Source organism: Anopheles merus, chromosome 2R (assembly GCF_017562075.2).
Source record: "Anopheles merus strain MAF chromosome 2R, AmerM5.1, whole genome shotgun sequence".
Classification (NCBI taxonomy): Eukaryota; Metazoa; Arthropoda; class Insecta; order Diptera; family Culicidae; genus Anopheles; species Anopheles merus.
The window spans coordinates 15,569,970-15,597,913 of NC_054082.1; the positions used below are offsets into that span (position 1 = coordinate 15,569,970).

The 27,944-nt window shown below is 49.3% G+C and overlaps 1 protein-coding gene across 5 annotated transcripts in view; it reads right to left on the bottom strand.

The window, feature by feature from the left end:
- The window catches only part of LOC121601573 (probable serine/threonine-protein kinase DDB_G0282963), a 138,296-nt gene that overhangs the window by 99,791 nt on the left and 10,561 nt on the right, over positions 1–27,944 (bottom strand). For all 5 annotated transcript variants that reach the window (XM_041930421.1, XM_041930403.1, XM_041930410.1 and 2 more), the window contains exon 3: positions 14,869–14,980. The gene's annotated coding sequence lies outside the window, so the exon portion shown is untranslated. The remainder of the gene's footprint in view (positions 1–14,868; positions 14,981–27,944) is intronic.

Genomic DNA, 27,944 nt, shown 5'->3' on the forward strand with positions numbered 1-27,944 from the left:
TTTGTGTAAGAGCCGATGGTGGCCGAGGGGGTTCGCGCAAAGGGAGCGAAAGGACACATGGCGGTGGAGGAGCAGGGTGGCGGGGGGGGGGCAGGTTGTAGCGGACCCCGAAAATACCTGTTGGAACTCTGCACTCGCCATGTTTAAAAACAGCGGCACAGGGGATGCGCGTTGGAAAGAGCGCGTTGGAATGCAAACAAAGCGGGCGCAGGTAGGGGTATATTAGGGCAGTTCTACCCTGCTGATGCACATTACAACACAACACAACACACAACTTGAGGCCCTTTGTCCCCAATGGGCATCAGGTGAATGCGCGTACAACACGCAACTGCAGGAGGAGTCCAGGTTCGAGATGCAAATGGGGAAAAACGGGCCAGAGGTATGATGGTCCAGGATGCGGCAGGATGGTCTGTACTGCTGTTGAGAGGGAGATAGACACACACACACACACACTACGATTCACTTGATTGCAAAGGACGGAGGGCTTTCTATTTTGAGCGTGAACAAGCTCCCTCCTCCTCGCTCCCGCAATACCAATTAATCGATCGCTGTTGTACATGCCCGGTGCGAAACGCAGGGATTGGACAAAGTAAAAAACAACAGCAACATCCTTTCCCCGTGCTCTCCACCATTAGCAGCCTTTACACAGAACACTAATGGGCGCATCGGCATTGCATGTACGGCATTTTATTTTTTTTTTTTGTTGTAAAATAACGAGCAAACAATACACTAAACACAGATTTCCATTGCACCACTAATCGCAATGTTAAGCTTGGGCGGGGCGCGGCAGGGTGGACGGACGCGCACCGAACATGATAAATGAATGTTTGTCTAGCACTCTTGTTGACAACGCAAGAGTAGTGCAGCGCTACAAGCATAGAAACACATCTACACAGTGCACACACATCGGACATTTATCATCGAACGACTTCATTTCGGACCAAACTGTCCTCTCCCCCACTGTTCCCATTTTTGGGGGTGCAGAGTACATTACAGGGTTGTCCAAGTTACTTTCGACAGGGGTCGCCGGGTGATGAAATCCGGATTCAAACCCACCGGTGAGCAAACGATTGCAACAGACCGTTCAAGTATTGAAAATCGTGGTAAAGAAGTAAAAAAAATATTATGATGGAAATGAAATATCAAAGTGATGTGCAATACAATTTAGCACTATCCTGACAAACCGGTCCAGCAGGAATGTAGGGGTTAGGACAATGCAGGGGGTGGTTTCCACATTCTATGGCATTGAGTTTTTCCATTAAAAATAACAAAAAAAAGTGAAGATTTAGTTAAATGGCGTGGTGTAACTTTCCTACCATACCATCATAAGAAACTCCATTATTTGAACGTTTGCCATTTCAACTGAAAGCCCCCGTTTTCACCTACAGCCTGTAAGGGACAAAAAAAGATATGCACAACATCCATTTTTGTTTCACCACAGCAAACAGGCTGTGTTATTTCGGTTTACCAAAGCAATTTCACTTGGTTCCGAGGAGAGGGAGAGGGGGTCGTGTTTTACCACAGCGCTACAGTACTGGTCAAACATTGCCCAAACCCATTTTCCTCGAACGAACACACCGATCAACCCGAGGTGTATTTGAACAGCAAAACGAGCAAGCAATACACACACACATCGAGCGGGAAAGCATCAAACTTTCCCAATCGATTAAAAACAAACCACACTGTGCACTGCCGTTTGTGCAATAATTGATGCTTTACGATAGTTGGGAAAACGAAGTCAAGCAAAAACAAAAAACAAAAAAAAAAGAGTAAGCTTTTGCAGCCCCAAAAACCAACCGAAACTGACGATGAGAAACTTTGCCACAAAACGAATTCATTTTCGCTCCGGCCAGGAAGAGTGCCCATGCGCTGGGGGGTGGGGGGGGGGGGGGGTAGAGTATTTGGACCAGCACACAAGGCCGGGAGATGAAAGTTTTCAAATTATTGCTGAATTATTAGTATCGGAATTGTTTTTAGCGAGCGAGGGTGAGGCATTTGTTTGGTGGTCGATGCAAACGATGCCGACGCTATCCGGGGCCAGCGAAATTGTGTTTGTAAAGTTTTCTGTGCACTTCTGTCCTGCTCTCACCCTGCTCCAATCGAAGAACGCACAGTGCAACGGGGGGAGATTTATTTAGTAACAGTGTGTGCTTTTGTTTCCTCCGCCCAGTTGGCGCTACAAAATCAATAGCCAATGCCGGTGGAGCATCAGCATTAGCTTCAAGATGAGCGCTCAATCCAGGACCAGGAAAACGCAAGCACAGTTCCAACTTATCCGGGCAAGCTTTTAATCCTTGGGTTCATCGGTTTAATGCGGCTCACCGTTGGCTTACTGCTAAGTGACTGCGTGTCCATGCAGACCATGCACGAGAGGGGGACTGTGCAGGTTAGAGGGTGCGCGCTGGGTCGGAGTAATAAGAACAGAACGAAAAGGTGACATTCCACACAACCCAACTGCCACCGCGTGTGTGTGTGTGTGTGTGTGTCAGCGCGTCATTGTCGACTTAAATTGGATTTCCAGCACTCCTCCGGAAGGCGCGAGCCAACGCAAAGTCCCACCAATATGACCCGGTGTGGTCAACCGGCTTCCAGGACATGGAAAATCACCTCGTCCCCACCCGGGACCTACAGCCCGGGGTTGCCTTCCCCAAAGTGGTGCTATAAAAGCAAAGGGGGCAAAGGATTAATAAGGTTGGCTTACGGTTCCCGCTCGGATTTGGTTTCGGTCGATAAGTCCTGAACAAACCTTTACCCCCCCCCCCCCGCGCACCCACACTGGCAAGCGGCTGGATGCGGTGGGTGGTGATGGTGATGGCAGTTCGAAACCGCAGGATTTCTGGAAAATCAATTAAATCCTGCAACCGGTCAGCAGCAGTTCATGGCAAAGCAGCTTTGCATAGCGCACACGAGGAACGATGCGCCAGCAATGCCTCCCTTAAAGGATGGGATGGGCGGACACTTCAACCTGCACCGGAACGGATAACCATGGAAGGCGATAGTCCCACCGGGGAGGACGACGACGACGACGACCCACGTGTGTGTCGTCGTACGGTTCCGCATTCGAGAGCCGATTGTTTGTGCTCGCCTTCCCATTGCTATACCCACTCACCGTCGTTGGGAGATGTGTTGTGTCGAGACATTCAAACGCTTAATGGTCAGCGCCGGATCGTTACTGTGGACACATGTGCCAGTGTGTGTGTGCACAAGAGGCACCGTCCACCGACAACACTCTAACCACAGAACAAACGACCCATTCGGAGGGACATAAAAAGGTAAAGCGAGATTTCTTCTCCACTGTTTGAGCGGAGCAAATACACCATTACTTACGCGCGCGGACACGAGACGCTGGGACGAAGTACCAATGGTTCTAAGTGCCAGAGCTTTTGGTTTTCATTATCATCTCCCTAAAAAGGGGTAAAAATCGTTCAAAAATCAACACACCCGGCCGTCACCTATTTTCCGGACGAATTGTTCTGGACGAGGCGCCTCCCAAAAAAAGAAACCTAAAACACGCACACCATTGACACTTTTGGTCGATGCGACGGGAATGAGGACACCCCGGGGGACACACAGGGCGGACGCGGAAACGCTAATGGACATTCTTCCCCGTTGGAACACCGAAAAAAAGCGCAAGATGCAACGCACCAAACACCTCGCCGGGAGAAAAGATTTTCCTTCCCGGCCCAGCGGAATGCGTGCTGTGTGCGTGGCCCCGGCTAAAGTAAATACAATTAATGCGCCTCACCCCAGCCATACACAACGCAGGGTGCCGCTCCATGCGGCGCTAATAATGGACGAAAGAGAGAGAGAGAGCGGAAGAGATAGACAGCACCGAGACTGCCAGGGGTTAATGGCAGTGCATCAGCTCAACGGAACCATAGTCGCTAGAGTTTGTTGTTTGTGCATCGGGGTTGTTCATCCCGGCTTAAGAGCAAATCTGTTCGCTTTTCCCACTGTCTGCGAGGTAAAATGAGTTGAAAAAAAACGAGGTAAACAGTATCTTTTAAACAGCACAGACCTACACAGACGGAAGATGCTACAGTGTTGGAGTTGATGCACCAAAGTCGTCCGTTAATTTAAGACATTAAGAAAGGGTACGCGATTATCGCGAAATTAATTTGTGATTAGTTGAAGGAAATGTGGTTCCGTTTTGTAGAAGCCAGCAGCAGACAACCCGGCACACTGCTGCCGCTCCAGTATGGCAGAAGTCCTCCGTGCCCAGCAATCCAAGACGAAAGTCGCACCAAACTTGGAGGCTGAATATCCGCAGTGTTCGCACCGTCATGCTAATTATGGTTGGCTTCGTTTCCCGAACACACCGAGACGACCGTTTTGGGGCATCCCTTTTTGCTTGCGTTTCCTTTTCCGACAGCGCGGCCAGAAGGTAGAGGCTCTACGGTAGGGGGAACCCGAGACAATAATCCAAAATTGGGACCTGTGTCTACTTTTCTCCGCTTTGGGCAGTGCGCGCGCGCGCGCCCCCCGTTTGGGGCGGTTTATTTAAATGCCAGCAGCCTTACACACTACAGCACTGCGCCAGTTACGGTGCTCCAAGCTGAAGCGGAGAGTTTGCATACCCTTCAAGGTTTCGCCGGAAAAAGGAGAAGGTACACGCGGTGCTGCTGCTGTTGCACACTTGTATTACTTGTGTCCGGATGACTTATAAATATTGAAAGTCTTACCAGCGGCTCTAAGGCTCGCGTGTGCGAAGCAGTGCGCTCGGGAAGGAATGACCCGAACTGTCCTCCCCGAACTGTGCCCCTGTGTTGTCCACAGGCTGCCGCCAACTGCTTAGCTGAATTTTTCATAATAATCCCTACATATTTTATGATAAACTAGACAGACTCCGAGTGTCTGCGCATTGGCCAATTCTCGGCCGGCCAAAAATGGACTTTCCGGACGAATGCACTCCCCCGCCAGCACGACGGACGGTGAGCCACCATTAAGCTGCTAGAGTGAAGGTACGGGGGGAGTTTGTCCTCCCAGCAAACTGGACCAGGGGGAGTTTCAAGATGACCCGGGCAAATAGCACGAGAGAAAGGGACGATGTTTCGGGCGAACTGCTCGTGCAGGCAGAAGAAAATTGGTACTGCATAAAAACGAACAAAATATGATATGCTGCTGCTTCCTTCCCATTTATGGCACACCAGAGAGGGCAGAGCGTACGGGCACAGAGTCGGACGGATTTATACGGCGGATATATAATGCTCGTCCCCACTTGCATATCCCTTCCCGTTCTTGTGGCCCATTTCCTGCAGCTTTGCAGTCAAGTAGCGAAGACGGGCATCGAGATGCTGATGGGAATGGACAGGACTTTCCTAGGCCGAGTGTGAGACGATTTGCTCGCTCGTTCTTCTCGAAACGAGTACCCAGTGGGAAGAACCTTACACAGAGAAACAAAAAGAAAACACTGTTAGACACACATACACAAGCTGACCAACAGGACACGACGGCCACGAGAGGGAGAGAACACTTCGGCATAGTGGATTGCTATGGAAATGGTGATAGGAAAAGCTAAAGGCTCTTTCCCTGCCCTCCGAGTGGCATAAAAATTGCAACACCCAAGAGTTGGTCGGCAGGGTGGGAGAGGAGTGGAACAACAAAAGAATGAGCAATAAAGGTGAAATTTATATTTGCTCCAGTGTAATGGGCCACTAGCCTAACTTCCTATGCATTGCTGCTGTGCGGAATACGGAATCAGGAAGCAACGCCACGCTTTGGTTTATCGGACAGCGTTGCCAGAAGAAGAAAGGGCACTTATGGTTACCTACGATTCAAGGTAACAGGAAAAAAAAGATTGGAGAAATTTCCTGTGATCGGCACTGCGGCAACGTCAGGTGCGAGGAGCCCGTGTATCTCCCCGACCGGATTAAGAGCTGGAGGATGGTCTAAACCACTGTCATACCAGCTGGCAACCAATTCTAGGACTCACCGATCCGAGCCCTCGCTTATCCGAAAGGTACCGAGACCGTGCAAGGAAGCAAGACAGGAAAATTATTTCCTTCTTACCGAGTTGAATTATTTACTATCAAACTATCTTTCCCGCGGTTCGCCCTAACACTAACGAGGTTGGGCTTTCCATCTGACTTCTTTCGTTTTGCGCTTTTGCAGAGTAATGGGAAACCGCCCGGTAACTCCAAAACCTTCAGCGCCCTCAGCAGGCCTAGAGCATTGGCAGTTGCAGCAGGGTGATGCTCTGTGGGAAGAAGCATATCCTCTATTCTTGAATACTCAATTCGGAACTGACCGCAAAGCCGGGGCCTGTTATGGATATCGGCAAACGATATGCTCTCTTCTGGAAATGGGTAGACCACCCATTCTGCGCGCGGGTACGACGACAACGTTATTACAAACTCCCAAGCCCCCGAACAAGTTAACACCAACGGCCCATCGACAGACAGAACCTTCTTCCCTTAACCTTCCGAAACTGGAACTATGGCTCGCAAAAAGAACAAAGCGCGTCCATACCTCTACTTCTTATGGCAGGAACGGAATGTTCCTTGGGCTTGTTTTTTCTTCCTCCCCTCCCCAGGGGACAACACCCCGGTGCCATTGGCAAACCGGGAATGGAAACGCAAACGAACCCGGGCAAAAAAAAAAAAGAACAGAACCCTTGTGACACTCTACTTCACACCACACACCACAAGGTTTTGCCGGAGTGCCGGAGAGAAAGAGCGTCACCTGGGGCTGGGGCTGTCACCGCTTTCGGAGCAACGAGCGCTATCACCATTTTTGGATCGGTGACCGTACGACCGTCCACCGCTCGAAGGGTGCATTGATTAACGCGCGAGAGTGCACCGTCTGGAGAGTGGTGTGTCCATCCCCCACGGCCCGTCCAGAGCACCACTACTCCCAAAAGGAGAGAGTCTGAAGTGATAATAATATTCAAAGATAGGGCCAGGCCACCCTCTGTTCCATCCAACCGCCTAGACGACATGGTAAAAAGCGTCAGATTTGGGAATGCCTTGCGTCCAGTGGGGTTCTGCATTTTTCTACCCAGCAAAAAGACATCTCCTGAGTAAGTCACAACCTAAGGGGGACTCGCCCTGACGGGACACTACGGATACAAGCCGTCTCGCCTTCTTTGCAGTATGCAGCATCACATCGTCAAACCGTACTACCCCTGCAAACACACCCAGCAAACAGTCGTTTCCCTTCGCTGGCTGTCTGCGCGCAGAGTGTCCGAAAGGTGCGATAATGACACCTGGAATAATGGCGTAATTTTTCTCCCTTTCCTGCTGTTGCTTTTTAATGAGCGCTTAAGATTGGCCAGACTCCGTCGTTCCACCGGGCAGCCAGCACACTAGGTCTTCTCGACAGGAAGTGGTAGCCACTCCGTCGGTACAAGCCCGGAGGCCACTGTGCAGCATCTCTTCGTGCGCGCTCTCGGCTTGATGTGGGTGCTGTGCCGTCCGCCATCACCGCAATTATGACTTTGTTTATGCCTCGCGCTCCCCCCCCCACCCCCCCTCCACCCTGTAGCATTTGGTGTGAAGAATTGCTACTCCATTTTTGTACTCGAATGTCCCCCGCGCGCTACTCTGCCTGCCCGGCGGGGGTCTTACCGACTGACGCAGCGCGCGATTGCAACAGTCTGGTTGCAGCAGGCCCAGCGGGACAGTTCGCCATTAGCCCGTGTACACGGGAGGCGAGCCAATCCATCCAGCGCGCGGATGGCCACCTCCGGTGCGACAAGATGCTGCCGGTTTGCTACTTCTGGCCCGGCGGCACCGTTGCATTGCGATGTGTTGTTGTTCTCGCGCCAACGTTTTATTTGCCTAATGCATTCGGATGCGCACCACTGCGAAGGGTCTCTCGGTGTTGTTGCAATTTGTTAAAGGAAGTAGTTATTGCAATACACGTCGTCGCTGCCGCCGCATTCCAGCAGCAATAGATAGCGAGAATGATGGCTACCAATGACCAATGTTTATCTAAACAAAACGCTGCCTTATGTTATTCGTCCCCAGTGTACCTTTGCGTGTGGTGTGCACATCTCAAAGCAATGCCCTTATCCAGCGGCAACGATGACTTCTTCCGCCTACACACACACACACACACACACATACACACCGAGTGACTCACAGGGACATCACAGAGAGAGGCGAGAGCCGCCTCTCCGATGTGCTCACGGGGGCAAACCGATTGGGTCATTAAACTAAAAATATCCGACCATAAAACAACCGCAACTCCCACTGTATCGCGCAGCACATGGGTGTCTCCGGCTTGAAGCGAAAGAAAGGGCGTTCATTTTTCGTTGGGCAACCGTTACGCTCAAGTCAAGTTAGTCCACTTCAAAACCAGCCCCGAGCTCTTCGATAACCACAGAGCGAACGGACGGGCACTTGAAGTCCCGCGTATCGATAGAAAACGCAGCCGAATTCGGCGAGTCAAAAAGCCGATGAAACGAAACGATCGCTCAAAAACCCTTCTGCTGCTGCCGGCGAAAGTATCTTAAGTGCACACCGCACGAACGTTCGTAAATCCTACATTTTAACTGCCTTTCTTACGAGGTGCATGATTACAACACGGAGGCTAACAAACACGGGACGCTACCGGTTTGATGTCTCTATCATGGGGTGTGCTTTCGTAGGAACAATGGTGGCCAATGGTGGCCAAGCAATCGACACCAACCAGATACAACACCGGCAGGCGCAGGAATTTCAAACCTCTCCAAAGTTCTTATCAGTTCCAAAACCCCGAAGGCCTAAGTAGCCGCGATACACCGACGACGCAAACAGTTTTAATCCCAAGAGAAGGAACCGCGTCTACGTCCAATCCAACGCGCCTTATACGTGGTTAGTTAAGAACTTACCGAATTCTCCCAGCTGTCCCCGGGGGTAGAGCTTCGGAAAGACTACAACTCCCGAAAAGAAGGGGTTTTAGTTTAGATTTTAACGCGCCCGGTTTGTTAGATAAAGCGATTACACATACTCCAACAGCTCATCCGTCCAATTAGGAGTCAATCTTTTTCACGTCGGAATTAGTTCCGAGAAGTTGTTTTCTGCGCGAGACTTGGACTGCGCGAGAATAATGAGCTGCCTCGTCGGGTAGGAGAAAAGGAACAGTAAGAGCTGATAAGAAAGTCAAAAAAAAAACCACTGGAACCAAGATTCTTTCAAACCCGAAATCAAAAGGCACACAAGATTAAGACGCAACGCACAAAGCGACGCTTTTTTTCTAAACTAGCAGAAAACCCATAAAACAACACACCTAAAACACGCACACACCGCAAGAAAGCCAGGTAAAGGCCGAACTAGAAGCAACGGAAAGGAAGAGAGTGAGGTAAAAAAAGGTGATCACCAACAGCACCCATTAACCGAACCCAAGGCCAGAGTGACGGCCAGAGTGATCTGAAATGAAATAATTTACAAGAGCAAACGAGAACCGAAGCAAACGATCGAGACAACGGCGTCCGCTGTGTGGAAGCGGAGGTTGCTTCGGGGGGATTTTTGAGCTCTTAAATGTCTTAATTGGAGGGACCTCCGATCTCTTTCCGCGTAATGATCGGGTTCGGAACAGATCCCCGGTGCACCCTTTGGATCTTGCGTATTGTTGTTTTGTGCTGTTTAATTCGGTTCGATTCGCTCTCTGAGGTCTGAGCGCACGTCAATGCTTTCCAATGTCTGGCGGGACGCGTGCACAGGAGGCTTTTTTGTTGCTCGGGCTGTTCCTGAATTAGAGATCTCAACTAGCTGGTGGGTTGAATGGAACCAGCATCGGGAAGCTGCTGTATGATAATACCATTCCAAACGAATCGCAACCGGGTACGATTTATTGAAAGGCTCCCCCATTATGCCGCGTGCTCAATTGGAGAAGCGAAATGGCGCTGCAAATGCTCCAATCAAAGGCAACAATGGTTGAGATCATCTCGTAGCGGTTGTTTTTTTTTTCTTCTTTCTTTGCCATCGGCAACCATTCTCCATGCAAGCAATCGCAGGACTTGGAATCGTTGTTGCTTCTTGGTTGCTCCGGGTCCGTTGAAGATGCACACAAATCCTGCCGGGATCCAGCGTGCCCCGTTCAGTTGGATACATACCAGGCTTGCTGTCCCGGTCAAGTGGCTTCGTACGCAAGTTGCCCATCTTGCCAAAAGCTTTGCTGGCCGCACGTGTCCATATCCTCCCTAAAAGTGCTTGCATGCATCTGGAGAAGGAGATTATGTTTTGAACAAACAACATAATCCACCTTATCCCCAAACAGAGAGCAAAGCTAGCACAACCTTAAAGATCCTAAAGAACACAAATACATCACGAAGCGACAAGGCAACAGCAGAATGAGGAGGGAAGGTTCGATTATTTGCTTTCTGCATTTTGAAGTTTAGCTTTGGTAAAGTTTAGCGCTGACTTTTCGCACTCCGCTCAAAGCGGGCAGAGAGAGGCTGAACGAGCAATATTCTACATCCTGATCCGGAGCGAAAGTAAGAAAGAGAAAGCAACAATGGCTGCCGGTATGGTATGCAAGGTGGAATGTGGAAAAGAATCCACAAAGCCCGCTTCCTGAAGCCCGCCGAACATAGAGGCGAGGAACGTCCCTTCCTCACCAGAATGGCCAAGAAGCAAGCTGCCGGCAAGAAGTTTCCCAAAACGCGCACACAACAAAAGTCGAACACGGCATGCTTGAGGAATTTTAAAACATTCTATGTTGCGTTCGATTTATGTTGCTCGGTGCTTTCCCGGCCGGGTGCCCAACGAGGCGGAAAAACCCGGCAGCACACAACTTTTGTGCGGAACGCTTTTCCCGTTCGCGGTTCAATCGAACTGTCTCTTCAAATTTACCTTCCGAAAGCGGAGGCACTTACTCGTTTGGCACCGAAAGCGGGCGGAGAAGAAGGAGAGCCGGTTTCCACGCGAATAGAGAATTCTGAATTTTCTTCGCACGGGCTCCGTTGCGGGGTGGTGGAAAACGAGGAAAAGGTTTCCAATGACGATGATCGGCACTGGGCGCACCCCACCCCTGAAGACGAATTGCTTTTCCGTTCCAGCCGATTTCTTTTCCACATTGCCTGCGCGATCGGGGCCGGGTGCGAAAGTTTTTCACGGGCAGGCGGGGGTTAAGGAAACAGCAGGGTGGAACGAATAAAAACAAAAGCTTCGTCGCGGGAAAAACGGTGGGGCACGCTGGTTTTAGCACCGTGAACAGCAAAAGCACCGTGAACAGTGGAGGGCCGTGTGTTTGCATTATTGATTGGTTGTGTTTCGCGATTTAGGGCGGGTGGAGTTTTTTTTCCGCGAGGTTCAGCTTTTCCCACACCGTGCACAAGGTTACGCAGCACGCCCGGCACTGTGCCCGGGCGTTATGCGGTGGTTCATCATGGGCGGGAGACAGCGTACGGGAAAAAGCACACGAAAATCGGAAAACACACTTATAGAGCAGCTACCCGTAATCAAAACGATGCTTATGATGATAATCATGATGATGATGATGATGATGATGATGATGATGGTGATCGGCATTGCGCCATTGCCGCACAAACATTCATACAGCAGGGCACAGCCAAATGCAGTCACAGAGAGACACAGAGAGAAAGCGAGATAGAACACGAATGGGAATGGACTGGAAAAAAGCTTCATCGTTATTCGCTCCATTATTGTTATGATGATCAATGCTATCACATTGCGGGAAAATAGATTGGTGAACGTTCGTCTCCCGATTTGCCGCACACTGGGGGGATCGGTGGATTGAATTTTTTGGGGCTTCCCTTGCTCTTGGTTCGTTCGTTAGGTGGGTTTTCCCCCGTCTGATTCACCTGGCGCACACACGCTTTTACGCTTTCTCTTTCTCGTTGCCTCTACCGCTTCAAGGACTATTGATGATTGAATTACGAAAATATACCGGAACGAGCAAATTGCTGTTTGTTTTGGCCAAACAGAAGACATATAACAGCATCACCAAACCACACGGGGAAAAAAATCGAACATACACCAACACGAGTGGCATATACGGGATAGTAGCATGACAAGTACTTTCTTTCCAACGAAACAATACAAAATCGATATGGGTTTTCATCTCCCTGTTTGTGAGATTTCTAGCAGCGTGCACGATTACAGCATGGGTGTAATAAACACCGCATTTCTAGCAGCGTTTTGAAGCCCTTCGAGGTTTTGTCCAGCAAATCACGGTAAACACGATTGCAGTTTTCTGGACGCACGCAGAAAAGATCCAAACCAACAGCAAGTGGGACCACTTCTTGGAAGCCAAAGCGCCCCAACAGACAGGCTCCAGGCCGCACGCGTGCCCTTGTCGAATTTCGATCTTGGTACAGCCGAGTACCGAGGGCCACACCACTTTGTGCTCTTCACTGCAGTCACCCGTAGTTACGTGCGCTAGAACGATCCCTCCTAACAAGTGGAGAGCAGCAGATGTACAAATGTACACAGCCATAGCTCGTGGGCCGAAAAATTCGCATTAAAACCCATTTTAGCCGATATCATGACCAACCAATAGACCCTCTCCTTACTTTGCTTTCACATCTACGAAATGGGCGACACATTAATAAATCTCCCCAGGAACTAATAGAGATACCTTTCTTTGTAACATTACGAGTGCTTTTGTGCTGTGCCGACTGTAACGGTTGTACACAAACACATGAAGTCGTTCTTTCTGGGCCCTTTTCCTTCGTCCAAAATGAAGATCTCGTTATTAAACTTTCATCCCTGGACGGTTACCTTTACCCGTACGAAGCTTTTCATCAATTACTTCGAACAGGACATACGTGTGACAATGGCGGCAAACCTCTTCGGCACTGTACCACAATCAACCCGCGCGTTCGACCTAACGTTTCGGGATACGGCTACATAAAGCATTGATATCTGTACGGAGAAAGATACACCGGGTCGCTGGAATCAAACAATCGAAAGGGCTTCCTTCGCCTCGAACCTCAAGGTACACACATGGGGCAACGATGAAACGAAACAAAACCGATCGTCCTGAAGTCCACCGGGAAACTAAACCTTTAGGCAACTGGTAAAATAAAACCTTCTTCTTCTCGTGTACTTTTGTGCCTCACGGTTCGTATTATTCAAGTTACTGGACAAAGCAGTAGTACCGGTGCTTGTACCCTGCTCCCTTCGAACCATTTCAAATTCTAATAAGTCATTTCACCATTCGGAAATGGTGACGAGCGCGCGCGCTCTTCCGATATTGGTTGGTAGCCCAACACACACCCAGCAGCACATTTTTCCACAGCGACCTATTGCCGTACATAAAAAAAAGTGCTCTGCTTTTTTAATTTTACAACCACTGGCCAAGTATCGCCCCTGCTGGGTTTTTGGAAATTGGCCCGAAAATTGGCATTAATTAAATGGCCAAAAAGCCCTTTCAGCAACGCGCACACATACCGCTGTGCCTTCTGAGCGCTGTGCTGTACTTCCAACCGACACCGACTCCCAGGAAGCACTGCAAATACCTTAAAAAGGACAGAAGGTCCAGCGCAAAGCGTAGTCGTCAGAGAGGACGACTCACACAAAAACAAGTCCTCAGGGGGGGACCGACCTAAAGCGAGCGAGATGAAATGAATATTCATGATCGATTTACTTTACCGCTCTCCAACACAGGTCGGTATGTGTGTTTGTATGTTTCAAGCCTTCAAGAGCGGTTTGTGTAAATGGGAAGTTGTCTCCGAGTGTAGTTTGCTGTAATGGTCCGATCTAGGTTGTACCGCCTTTGTACGATTGATCGGAAAGTTCAAGAATCACCGAAAAGGTGGAGTTTGTTTTTTCTCTCTCTCTTTGCTTACTCGTTGAACTTGACCTGTGAAGTTGTCAACCTGTGGCACAACACTTCATCAGAGCGGAAACTCCCGCTGGGTAATGCCTACCGTGCTGTACGCGGGTTGTACCGGTAAGGATTCATTCGCTAACGAACGAAATGAAGCAATTGCCAGACATCCAGAACTCAACACAAACTGTCGGGCAAGAGTAATTTATACAATTATTTCCCTGTCCAAAAGACCAACGTAAACCGGTTTTTTTTTTTGTGTCCGGTAACTCAACTCCGAGTTGCTGTCTGCACAGCGGGGAAAAGGCAGGATTTTGATGGAAGAAGAACTTTGAATGAGCTTTTTTATGAAGTGATTGATCGATTGATCCGAGAAGACATTCCAGAACTTAGGTAAGCAAAGATTCCGTACCATTTTGTTTCAGGAATCTCATTATTTTTGGACATTAGAATGTGACCTGGTCGTTGCACTTGCAATATAACAATTCCCAATAACAAACTCTAAAATCTTGAGATGTTGTACATTCAATGATCCCATTAATTGCATCTCCTCTTGAACAAAAATCAACTTCACATGGTTAAGAAGCGGCTGGATTTCCTGTAAGGCATTCTTTCCAATACCACCCAATGACTAGCAGAGCTCATGCAAGTTATACCCATCAGTAGAGGCCTCAATACCTCCTCCAGATCATTCAGGCGCTGCAAATGAATGTCTTATTGTTTGATTAATCATAATCTGACTCCTCTTCAGTCTTATATTTCGAGGTCATCGCCTAATTTACCTTCCCCGCGCTACCAACGAAGTTAGATGATCTCTCTTCCCAAAAAATGGCACACACCCAGAAGCAAATGCAATCAGCACAAACAAATGGCTTCAATGGGACGCCCCAGTGGAGTAAGTACCGTAAACGCGTGTTGTGCTATCCGACGACCCGAATGCCGGCCAGTAGCATCGTCAAGCAAGCAGGGCAAGCAGGCCGGCAGAGCAAATGACTATATCTTCCCCTGACTCGGACATCAACCCACTTTGCGTTCATGATCGGATGGAAATTACCGCCTTCCCTTGGGCGGAATACCCGCCGCACTCTCTAGAAGATGATATTGGTATATTGGTACCCATAATTAGCCTCACCCGTTCACCCACTCACTTACCTTCTTACACCACGCGCAGGCAGAGCCAGAGCTTCACTTCATTCCGGCTTCGTCGTTGAGGTTCGGGTTTTGTTTCGACCAACTCCGGACCTTTTTCCTAGCCGCGATGCTCCTGTACAAAATGAAAAAAGAAAACAAGAGAGACCGGTATGAGAACACACGCACACACACACAAAAAAAACTGGGAAATAATTAGACGAAAAACGTTGCCACCCATTAGAAATCTTGTTGCTCACTGGAATTGATGAGGATACCCATATCCCAGTACCCTCGTTTATGCTAATGCAAACCTGCAGCCGCTTCGGCAAACGCGAGCTACAGCGCAGAAGTAGCAGTGGCAAAGATAAAAGCAGAGACAAAGGTGTCGACAGGCCACTCTTTCTCCACTGCCCCTCTACCCGCTCGAGTATCCACACACACTCGCGCAAATAATGATCAGAAAATTTAAGACGCTCCGTGGTGCTATTTTGGAAGCCGCGAGCCTCTCCGCTCATACATGGGTTGCTGCTGCCGCTGCATTACGATGTGAAGGGACAAAAGGGGGACTTCTCCCTGGACGGCGTATTATTGGCTAATCACACGCCTGGGAGAACTTTTTAGCGGCACAGGCACACACACACACACGCGTGCGTACTCTTGCGTAGAGGACGTCCAATTTTCGAAATCCATTAGCATTATGGAGAGAAAAAGCACGCCGGAAAACAAGCAAACCCTGAGGGCAAAGCTGTGCTGGGAGGCACCCTGAAGAGAGACAGAGGCAGGGTAGGGCGCAATTAATTTACACCTTAACGCAGCACACACACCGATACAGAAAGAGAGATAGGGAAAGTGAAGGAAGCTTTCCCGCTTAATCCGGTCACTGTGAGTCGATGTTTAGGAAGTTAAACAGCAATAAATAAATAGTATAGGAGCAAAAGCCTAACACCATGGACGGGGAAACGGGCGGCCCCGGGGGTGAATTGAGTGTCTTTTCCTGTACGGTGGCGTGGAAAACCCGCATGTTGATTCTTTCATCACGTGCTACGGTTGGTACAGAGGCTTCTTTGAGTTTTTTTTCCGTTCTTTTTTGATAAAAACTTCGACTGCTTCTGTTTTCCCGCACGCCCACGGCCGCACGGTACACGCAACACTTGAGAGCGCGTGCATGTCTCCCCACCACCGGAGTGTGTCCGAATCAAAATTAGACGAACGTCAGAACGCATTTCCAAAGAACGGTTCCAAAAGTAAGCAGAAAGGAAGCCGCACGGGCGCACACAGCCGAAAAATGCCCTCAGTCGGAAAATAATCGGCTATAAATAAAAAATAATAATAAATTCCACTCCACTCCACCACGGATCGTTCTCCATTGCCACACGGACGTCGGCGACCGGCGACACGGTTGGTTCGAAGAAAAATTGCCGACCTAAGGGAAACCGCATCAACATTCACACCGACTATGCCACCAAAGTCAAGATCGTTTTTCTTGGCGTGTCGCCGCTGCGCGCCGTGATATTTATGCGCGTCGCCTAATTATCACACTTATTTATTTGCTTTTCTTTTCGTTTTTACTCGGACTCGGATTGCCAACCGTTGTGTCCCCTGTGGATGTGTGTTTGTGGGTTCAACACATTGCGTTTTGGTAAGTAATAATAAAATAAACCACCACAGATAACACACTTTTATGGTTAGCGAATGAAGGATGATGGTGGGTGCGCATCGTTAATATGCAACTTGAATTAAGAATGCAAATACAAACACACACACACACACGCGCGCGCCAGGGAGAGCATCAACCCCCCTGAGTGGTGGGGGAAGGGTGAGGAGGTGATGTGTGTAATATAAGGCAGAGGATAATTCTCTCTCCTCAAGTGGGCAACACACTTGGTAAAACAGGTAAATTATAGCCGCATTGTACGCAGTTGGCTGCAATCGCACTGGCATGTATATATAAAGGTATGTGCGAGCTACACCCTCCCACCCAGCATTGCGCGGTTGATCTCGTTATGCTCGATGCGTTTTTTCTCAGCCCCAATTTAATGGCCCGTTTGGTGCAGACACACACATACGCCAAATAAAACACACATAAAGCATACCGAATTATTCGCCACAGGGGATAGAGTGAGTGTGCACTATAAACGCGATCGCACACACACAACCTGGTGGTTATGGGTGGGTGATGGAAGCAGTAGAGGTTAATGGTCAGCTTCTTTTGAGCACACGGTGGAGATAGTGAGAGTCGCTGGGGAATGGGGAAAACTTTGCCATTTGCTCGGAGGTCGGATCTTACAAAAGCTTCCGACGAAACCGGGGGGGGGATCGAAAAGCGAAGAAGGTTAAACTTGCCAAAGGGGGGCCATGGCAACAAGGGATGCCAATCTGCAGGGAAGGCCGTAATTGCTAACCTTCATGCTTTCGCCCGCTGATCGTATGATGGTTGTGCGCCTTCTATATCTCACTGTAGCCCACACAGCCAGCCTTGGCTTGGCGTACAGATAATTTATGGAAATTCTGCACACTCCAGTTAGCGGACCGTTTAAAAGGCTTCAGCAAGATGCTTTCGCTCTTTGCCTTGCACTTTCGCGCGTGGGGGAGAGAGTTTGTGTTTGGCGAGATTCAACTACCGATTGCACAGACCTTGGGACCCTCTCCTCCTTTCGGTTTCATTTTCGCGCACGGACGTCGGTTGTAATAAAATGCTTGCCCCTTTTCTTAGAGCGCCGAAGCGAACGGGCTTTGTGGCGTTGATGATTTGCCCTCTCACGGGGAGCTTTCCGTGAAAACTGGTGCAAAGTTTAAAATAAAAATCCTAGAAAGCGATACCAATTTCTAATACATCTCACCTCCCCAAAAATCGATTATGGAGCGCGCAAGCAACGCGAGATTTGAACGCGGATCGATACCCGTTCATCATCAGAAGCTTTGTGCAAAAGAAGAGAGCAGAAGTGAATTATTCCCTGACCCTAGAAGAGAAGGGGCAAAAAGTGTGAAGATGTGGCATTTCACTCAACGGTCCGAAATTTCTCGATTTCGATTTCAATTTGCCTACAAACGATTTTTTTTTCTTTTGAAAATTGATTGAAACAGACGCTGACTGGTAGGGCATAAAGGTTTCCTCTTCAAAAAAAAACCCTTGAAGTATAGGTACTTCTCTGTGATCTTTATGGCTTTTCTTTAGTTCTGGTATTTCTCCCTGCGATGTTAATCACGGAGGAACGCCGACGCGCGTTGATTTGTTAACGCATCCCGCTGGGTCCTTTCGGCGCCCGGGAAGACTCCCCGCCGGGTGCGAGATGATGTTTCGAGAGGGGGGCAGTGGGATATTAAAGAAAATGAGAGTTGTCAATCGAACTCCACAGAGTTCGACAATTCAAGCCACTGAGCGCACACCCACACACCGACCCGTTACGTTATGAATAATTTCAAACTAATAAACGTTTTTGCTTTCCACGCTCGACGCTTTGCCGAGCATTGGGATCTTCCAATGTTCCCAATTTCGTGCGTACAAAAAAGGAACCGCTCAAAAAAAAAAAAAAAATGTCGCTTCCATTCGCTTCCTTCCAGCAGGCTCTTATAAGCGCCTTCATTTCCTGGGCGGCAATAAACTAAGGTTCAGAAATGGCTTCCGTCATCGCTATTTCTTTTCCAGCCGCAAGGCTGCCAAGGTGCCGAAGAGATCCGATAGCGTGCCATAAATCCTTCCATGCTGTTTACCAGAAGACCCACATTCAGTGTTTATTATCGTGCTATCAATAAACAAATATATGGGCCCAAAAGTTGCAACTGCATCAAATCGAGGCGGCGTGAGAAATTTATTTCCTTGGTGCATTAATTCTCAACACCATCGTTCTGCTTATCGCACCTAAAAGCCGGCTCTGAACAAACGTAGCAACGCCACCGGTCGTTTATTTGTTCGGTATGCGATTACGCGCTCCGGAATGATGATATGTCCGGAGAAGAAAGTTCCACAAATTGGAACTATGAAGATAGTCAGACCCACACACACACACACACACACGCCCAATCATTTTCACCCCGATAACATCACGTACGTAACAACTAACACCCAATATTTCCCAGAAAAAAAGCAATGGTCATCCATTTCTTACTTTGCTTGATTCTGAAAGGTCTGTGAAAGGCCCAAAAGGAGGTCCTCTTCGGCGCAGTAAGTCAGATATATCCTTGGAATAAAACCAAAAAAAGAGCAGCAGGAGCAGCGGCAGGATATATTTGTTGGTTACGCAGCATGACGACGACGACGAAGATGATGATGATGATGATGATGATGTTTGAAATTGATCACTCAATAACTTCTGCCACGAACAAGCCATACAGAGATTACAATTTTTCAAACAAGCTGTCCACCGCTCTCGCTCACGCGCACTCCCTTCTTTTCCAGGAGGGCTGTGTTGCTGCTCTCGCCGAGGCCAAGCGGGTTGCTTGAAAATCCCCTTTCGAACCATGCACGTCCCGTAGAAAGGCAGACTCGTTAAGAAGAACCAACGAAGATGAAGAAGAGAACCACACAATAAAAAGGATCTTCCAAAAAGGATTCCCAAAACGAAGCCATTGCGAAGGGCAGGGAGGTTCATCCGAGGTGAGAGAGGAAGAGAAAAAATTATCCCACTCACAGCGGGAGGCCACCTTTTTACCTTTTTTCCCCCGTTCCATTACAGGGCCTTGTGCCATGGAGAAGCCTTGTGTTCACGTCACGTCGCCCGTACGTGTTTCCATCGCTGTTTTCTGAAGACGAAAAAAAAAACAAACCCGGCAAAACTCCGGACAATATGGTCGGTCCGCCGTCAACCGGAGGACGGAACATATGTCGCCGTTCTTTTGATGGACTCACTGGAATTGTTGAAAGAATTAGCACAGCCGGCCGTCCGGAGGGAAGGAGGCCCGATCGGCTCGGAGGATGTAGGCACACATGGTTTCGGGGACATGGACAAAGGTCGTCAGATAAGTAAACCATTTTCCACCATCTAATACCTTTAATGAAATGTACTTTCGGTTTTTGTGTGCACATTGCAAAGGACACGGGAACGTGTTTGTGCGGGAACGTGGCGGCGCATGAAATGGGTACAACGTGGTGCGACACAAAAGGACACAAACCCAGTCAGTTTCGATCGTCGGGCAATTCGTCTTCCATTTTCGGGACCCTCGGGCCGCAAGAGAAAGCCGTACAGGGCAACATACGGGACGAATCGCCACCGATAAACCTATTTGAGGAAGCTAATTTCCTACAGCGGATTACAAGCACGACTTCGACGCACCAAAACCTCCTCCCTTTTTCGGCTTGGCGGGTGTGCAAGAGGGGTAGTAGGTAGTAAATGGCAATTCATGGGACAACAGCACACGGAAACACACACGGAAAGAATTTCGTGCCCAATCGCTCCGATCGGGCTTATGAAGGGATAAAATGAAGAATGGACACCGCAACACACACGCCCCGCTAGAGGGCGGAGATTAGCAATAAAAGCGACCGCGAACGAGCACGCACACACGGAGCGAAAGCAATCACACAATTCGCACCTGGACACCCGGAAAAAGAGGGGGATTTATTTGTCCTGGGCTCAATGGTCCCTCCCGCAGACTTGGACCAGGATTGATGCAATGATACCGAGCGAAGTGTCTTAATTCAAACGGTGCAGCAGCACCACACACCACCCCCCCCCCCCCCCCCCCCCCCCCCCAAAACCGCGTCCAGCGACTCCCATTCGGTGAGACGACTTATTTTACTTCCTCCAAAATCCAGTTTCGCTCACGCAGCTATATAGAAGACGGCGGTGATCAAGAAGCAGTTGGTTACCGACAGCAAACACAAACCACAACCGAAAGCGACGCTAGAAATCATGGAAAACATGACTAAGCCAGTATGTGGTCCGGGGCCTAATAAACGGTGCGCCGACGGCGGCGGGCCCAACCGACGATCTCAATCAAGTTAAAAGCGAAATATAAATTACACCAGCCCACCTACCTCTCAACGTATAACATACGGACACATACACACACACGCATGGGGCCAACAAAATGTTGCTACTTTGCTCCACATGGTAGCTCGGCACACGATAGAGAGGGAACCACTGCCACTTCCTACTAACCGCACGCGATGTATTACAAATCGTCCATTTGATCCGCAACCGAATCTACCGAAACCGCTTCCACTGTCTCTCGGCGAAGTAAGCGCAGGAGCGAAGGTAGCAAGAGGAGAAGAAACAGCCGCCCGGAGGCGTCATGTACATACATCTTTGACCGATTCCGACTACTTCGAACACTGGTAATAGACACAGCATCCTCTGCTTGCTCTGGCTAATAACGGGCGATTACAATTGATTCTCGTATTGCGAAGGGAAATGGACGGGCGATGTAATAATGGCAATGGTCCTCTTCCTCCTCCCTCCGATCATGATCACACACATACATTTGGTGTTGCAACACTTTCCGGTGCACTCTCATAGATGTGACCTCCACCGACGGATGACTAGAACCGTTCACCGATCACCACTAAAGTGATCGACGATCGGTCCTGGTGGTGCCTCATCTCGCTTCCAAACTATTTGGAGTTGTGTAAGTCTTTCTCCGGCAGTGAAGAGTACACCATTTGAGTTGGAGTTGTGGCTTCCTCTAGCATGCCGCCGCGGGCGGATTTAGGGCGTGGAGCCCAGGAAGTCATGCTAATGGAGAAGAGCAGGAGATGCGATCCTCTCATTCCAAGACCCCCTGGTCTTTTGCTTCTGATTTTTTCAAGAGGGCGCCGCGCGTGCAAATTTCTGCCTTGATTACACTGCGCAAGCTTGGATGATGGTGGGCACAATTGTAGGGTACGTGCTCCGGAAGAGATCTTTCGAGCGGAGCAGCAGTGGAGATGCCGTCGAAAGGTATACCAACATTATGATTATCGCGTAAGAAACCTCTCTCTGGTTTTTGCAAGCTGAAGATATCATACTAGACGCATTGGGGGCATTGGGCTTTGTAGTGAATCGTTCTTCAATGTGACAGTAAAGGGCAGCTCCCTTCTGTAGATTTGTCTTGCTCTGGCGAACACTGAAGTGACGATGAATTATTTCTGACACTAAAACCAAACAACCCGCGCAGCACTTCAACTCCAACAGCACCAACGGATAAAAACGAGAGCGCGACCATAATTGCGAACAAATTATACCACCTTTGCCGATTGGTCTTCTGCGTCCGTGGCACGCCATTGCTTCCCTCCTTTTTTTTTTTTTTTTTTTTTTTTTTTTTTTTTTTTGTAGAGCTGTGCGCGGTTGTTGTGTTGTTCAATAAAAATGGCACCCGCCGAAAGCAGCATGGCGAGGGAAAAGCGTCTCGGCTCTTTTGCGTGCTGAAAGGATTGTGTGTCGGGGCGATCAATTTGATCGCATGCCATTAAGCGCAATGATGCCCCGCGTCCAAATAATGAAGGTTGGCGTGCGACCGGACCACATATTTAATATTGACAAATCGTGATCCTCTCCCCAATCCCCAATCGTTTCTTGTAGGCATGCCAAGGAAGAGGGACTGAAGCGAAGCTGCACCTATTGCACGAGGCCGGGGTGAACAGCACGCAAACGCAAAATAAAAAAGAAAACGAACTGAAAAAACCCCCGCACCGCGGACACTCAGTTCAAAGGGAAGTGTAAGAAAATTATATCGTTAACCACTGGGCGCGATCGGGCAAAAACAAAGCGACCTTTCACAAAGTGCAAACATAGAGAAAAACTACCTTGTATACATCTAATAAGACAGAGCGCGCTGCGGAACCACCACCAAGACGGAGACTACGCTTCCAGGAACGCGACGACGCCCGCTCGATGCATGAATGAAACGAATCAAACAAGATAACAAACAGGGCTGGGGAAAAGAAAGAAGGGAGAGAGAGAGAGAGCGCGGACAAAAAAACATAAACTATAACAACCACATCTGATAGATCAGCGCGTCCGATTAGTACGCCGATATACACACACACACACAAACGTCTTATGATGGAAGGATCGCGGCTTCGGGATGAAGAAATTAAATTCCCGACGCTTCGTTCTCATCATTCCAACCCGTCGTCGTCGGTTGCAATCCGAAAGTGGGGACGGCCGCCGCCGCCGACAGTAAGAGATATCCGCGGTCATTCCTTCATTGTCCACTCGCACGCTTCCCATGGTCACGGGGCAGAGTCTGCGTGTATGAGCGCGCGCGCGCGCGCGCCCGCCGATACGAAGGAGCAAACACGCGTGTGATCTCGTACCAGAAATAATCATAAAAAAGCCACCTTCTTCTGCGCAGGGAAAAAGCAATTTTTCAGCTCACACCCCACAACTGATTGGCGTTTGGTGACTTGGGTATTTTTTTGAATGGAACATTTTTCCCCCGGCGGGAGTAAGCACACCAGTGAAACATCAGTAATCGGTCAAACTGCCATACCATGTGACGTCGGCTCGTTGTTTCGGCGTCGATTGCGCCCAGAAAGAGAGAAGTCAATCAGAGCAGTGCGCACGCCACCACGTGAGACATGCAGCCTTGGCAGCTCTGAGAATTCAGTCAGTGTGCAGTGAGTCCCCATTGGCCTACATTGTGCCCTGGAGAAACCCTTGGCCGAAAACAATCAATTAATAGAGGGGCCGTTTTCCCACCTGAAAAGTCATTTCAGACTGGCACAGCACCGAACGAACACCTCGTCTATCTCTACTCTATCGAAAGCCCCAAGTCTCGGTGGGTCTGGCAGTTAGGGGCCAGAAGATAGTGGAATTTTTAATTACTCCATCGGTGTCACCCAATCGCTGGTTTCTGATGGGCTAGAGACGAAGCAGATGGACTTCAGCGAGTGGTGGCTGTGAAAGAGGTTGAACGGTTTTAATTACGTGACACCGAAACAAAACCAAAAAAAACCCTCCCCAAAGAGTTACGACCGACAGAGCTCAACAAGTCAAAAGTGGAAAAGTTCAATGGGAAGCTAAAAGCTAAATTGGAGAAACGAAGAAAAAAAAAAGCTAGATAATATAAACAGACTTCAAATTAAATTCCGAAAGCCTTGCGACGATGGCGGCGAGTACACAGTGCGTTTGTGGCAGCTTCAGAATATAGCTTCAGAAAGATGCCTGCGGCAACGATCAGATGTCAGAGTGAAATTACTTTCGACCTGGAAAATGGCTCTCCAAAACTGTCAAACAACACCGGCTCGACCGTGTGTCAATGGTTGGGGAAAAAAGTCCTAATAATGGGCTCGAAATCGTGCCCAAGAATAAATATTTGCGCGCCCTTAAGCGACCACGAGGGAACAAGTGTTACAGGTGTGCATCTCTTAAAGTGGCCTCTCCATTGCGCTGCTTGAAAGGGCGCGTAGAGATAGCTTCAAATTCAAAACTCTTCTTCAAAACACACCGCCACCGCCGCCTCGTGTTGGCTCCGGATGTAGCCTTCGCGCTCGCTTCGTTTGGTGTTTGGTTACGGCAAACACAGAGCCATTCCTTCACAGAGCCCGAGGCGATGAGAGAACAATGCAATCCCTTTACGCACCAAGCTCACATCATCACACAGGAAGGCACCCCCAGAGACACAAGTGGGCGACGGCGGCACGGCCACTTTTTCCGAGGATCAATCGGCGGTCTTTGTTCCGCGATCGAGCCGGCTCATCTCGCACCTTCGGATAATGTACACGCACACTGGGTCAACGGGGCAGTCGGCCCGCGGGGGAGATATGTTGCCAGTTGCCAGGTAAATCTCGACACACAATCGTTCCCTTTGTATCGCTCCGTCCCCGGCCCCGGCACGAGATGTTTGTACAACTTACTTTGGTGGAAAATTAACAAACCGCTTGGGCTTGTGTGGAGTTGCTGGAAAGGCGCTGCAGTAACCAGAATGGCATAGGCGAACGAATAGCTGAATCTTTACACCACTTTACACCCTTCATTAGCCCAGGGGTCGGCGATCAATGAAAATTCTGCATACCGTCGTACATTACAACCCACTGTACACCGCGAGAGAGGTTGTTAACCCCATGGTGGTGGTGCCCAGCAAACATGTGAAAATAGGAAACCGTGTCCTCCAATTACAGCGAGGGCCGGACGCAGTGATGTAGCAGAAATAAAACGCAAGTGCTACTTTTGTTCATCCCACACCCATCATCCCCTGGGCCGGTGCTGATTACAGCACCAACAGCCATCAACGGCGCGCTGTTGTTGTGGTGTAGCGCTAACCTAACGGGGGTAGAAATATTGGCACTCAATTAAAATTATCCTCCCATTCAGCGCTGGACGAGTGGCCGAGGTTGAAACAAAATCCACCATATCATTACACCTACTCCTACTTCCCCTCAGTGCCGTGCTGGTTCATGTGCTAATGGCGTACGTTGGGCAGAGCAGAGAGAGACAGGGAGATGATGTTTGTATTTACCTAACCCCAACAACGAGCACTAATCAATCAGCTCAAATCACCAGAGAGAGAGAGTATTTCACTAGTTTGTAGCTCATCGCAGCGTTGAAAAATAAAGCCCAACCGAACGAACGAAGTGGTTTTCCACCAGTGCACGTCTATAGAAAGGTTTCCCAGTTGCAGCATAAAGCTTCGTCCTCTAATCTCACTAGCTCGTGGAAAATGCAGGACAGACGTGAGGAAGGAAATGAACCGCCAACGACCGTTGGCAAGTGTTGGCATTCTGTCACACCAAAAACAAACAACACGAACCTTACCCGGGTGGCAGGGCAGGGGTGAAGAATTCCGACATATGCCCCCTGATCCACGGGGGGAGAGGTGTATCCATGGGTCGATGGTCGAGCATTGCAGCAGGATATAAAGCAAAACTGTTCTTCAACCCAGCTAGGTATATACAAAGGTTCTGCTGCTGCTTGCTCGTTACCGTTCTAACGCCATCAGAAGTGGCGATATGTATTGTGGGCACCACCCCCCACGCGGATTGCCTAGCTTCGATCAATATTCATATTCATCCGCGGTGACGACCAGGAACAGCAACTTCGCCGCCATTAAATGGACATTTTTTTCCCCCTAGACACTCTTTTCAAACATCCATCATGCAGCCAGACAACAAACACACAACGCTTTTTCGATACGCCACCGCGTGTGTAGTTCGCTGCCGCTGTGGATCGATGGTTCCCTAAGGGAATCGGCTACTGCCACAGGCAGGCGGAACGACTACACCATACAATATTGCCATTTTCCACAAGCGGAGCAAAAGGCGAACGTACAAAAACGTGCAAACATCATTAAACGCGGTTATTTGTGGCACCGAGAGACATTCGGAGGGACCGGAGCCGGAATAACCCTTGAGCAGCTAAAATACCCCAAAACTCAAACCTACCCAAAAATTGTTCGACCCGAAATGAATTTCTTCGACAACTTCCGTCAGGGGGAGGGGAAAAAAAGTTTCACCTCACTGATTCTACCACCAAACCAGCCCCAGCCACGCGCTTTGATGTACACCGCCACAGCCTCGCGGTCAGGCAGACAGGCAGCGCCAAAAAAACGACCGTAAAGAAGGAGCAACCTTTTTTCGTGTCTGACGCTGCTCGATTGCGGTGAGTAAAAATCGTTCAGAGACCAACAACAATCGGCAACCGAAACGGCGACCAACCGAGTGGTTGTTGTTTGTTGGCCGGGTTCCGGCTGCCGCCGTCGGTTGTAAAAGGGCCCGCTTTGCTCGCCTGAATGGACCTGTTTCACTCCAAAGTAGATAGATACTTAAATGGGCGAAACTTGGGCAAATGCAAAAAGGAAAAAGCGAAGCCCCGCACGCTCCAAACTAAGATGTATAAGAGAGTGCGCGCAGCCCCTGATGGAAAAGATCCGAATCAATCGGAAATGTACCATAAGCAACAAGTCCTTTTTGTTTGGTGCTTTCTTCGGTTGGAAGGATCTATTTCTTTTTTTTGGTTTTTGCTCCCCTCGAGAGACTTGCTGCTTGCAGTAAAGCCCACCAGCATCAGGACACTTCCCCACTGCTTCCGCTCCTTGCTGACAGATGTTTTATCGGATCTTCCAAAGGTTCTTCGGGCGATTTACGGGACGGGGGCAGCCTTTGGCTCCTGTTTCATGTACAACCCCCTACACCAACAACACCAAACTCGTCCAGGAGGTTCGCGGTCGGTGAATCAACTGGTCGGTTCTCTCTGGCAGAGGCGGCGGCGGCAGCAGGCGAATACAAACTACACGCCACCAAACTGCGCTTAACTTTCTGCTGCCCGCTACTTCCCACTCGGAACATCGGAACATTACCGGAATCAAGGTACGGTGTACAAATGCGACCTCAGCAACATCGTTGTGTGGGTTCGCAGGAGAGAGCGGGTGAGTGAGAGGTCCAGTGAGGTCTAAGAGATTCGTAAACGAACGAGCAAATAACCGGCCCAATCCTTCTTCCTCAAAGTGAGGGCCGCGTGGCCGCCACCACTCCAAGAGTCATCCGTCCCCCACACTGGGTTGGGAAAGTTGGCAAGAAAGTTTTCTATTTCCCCTTCCCAAAAGGGGACGATGTGGTAAGGGATGCAAAAGGGAGTAGATGCAGTGAGACGTACAGAAAAAAAGCTGCTTTATAACACTCGCTTACCCTTCTCATCCTCTCTCTCTCTCTCTCTCTCTTTCTCTCGCTCTGTCTCCTCTCGTACTTCCTCCAGAGCTTTGCCCTCAAAAAGGGGAGTTGCACAACATTTTTCCGTCTGAATGGAAAACAAATTGAAAACGTCAAAGTTTTGCACGGTGAAAGATCGCCTGCTGCTGGGAGGGCTTCGGGGGACATTACCCTTTCGCCCGCCCGCGTGTGTTTGTTTGTATGAAAAGCTGCTCTTGTTAAAGCAGCGGCTGCAAAAAAAAAGAGTCAGCACACGTGTACCGAACGGATTTAGGAGCAACTTTAATATCACATCTCCTCCCTAGACTCTTACGCGAATTTACGTATACGTAAATTTAAAGAGGAAAATCTAGCAGCAGACGGAGCATATACGATATCAGTTGCCGCCGCTAAGTGGGAATTAGTGGAAAAGCCCCTTTTGTTCTATGGTTCCAAACGGGGACCGTACCAATTTTCCCACCGATGACAACCAAAGTCGGTAGAAAAAAATCGATACTTTTAAAGCCCTGCCCTGTTTGCGTACCTGTGTCGTCGG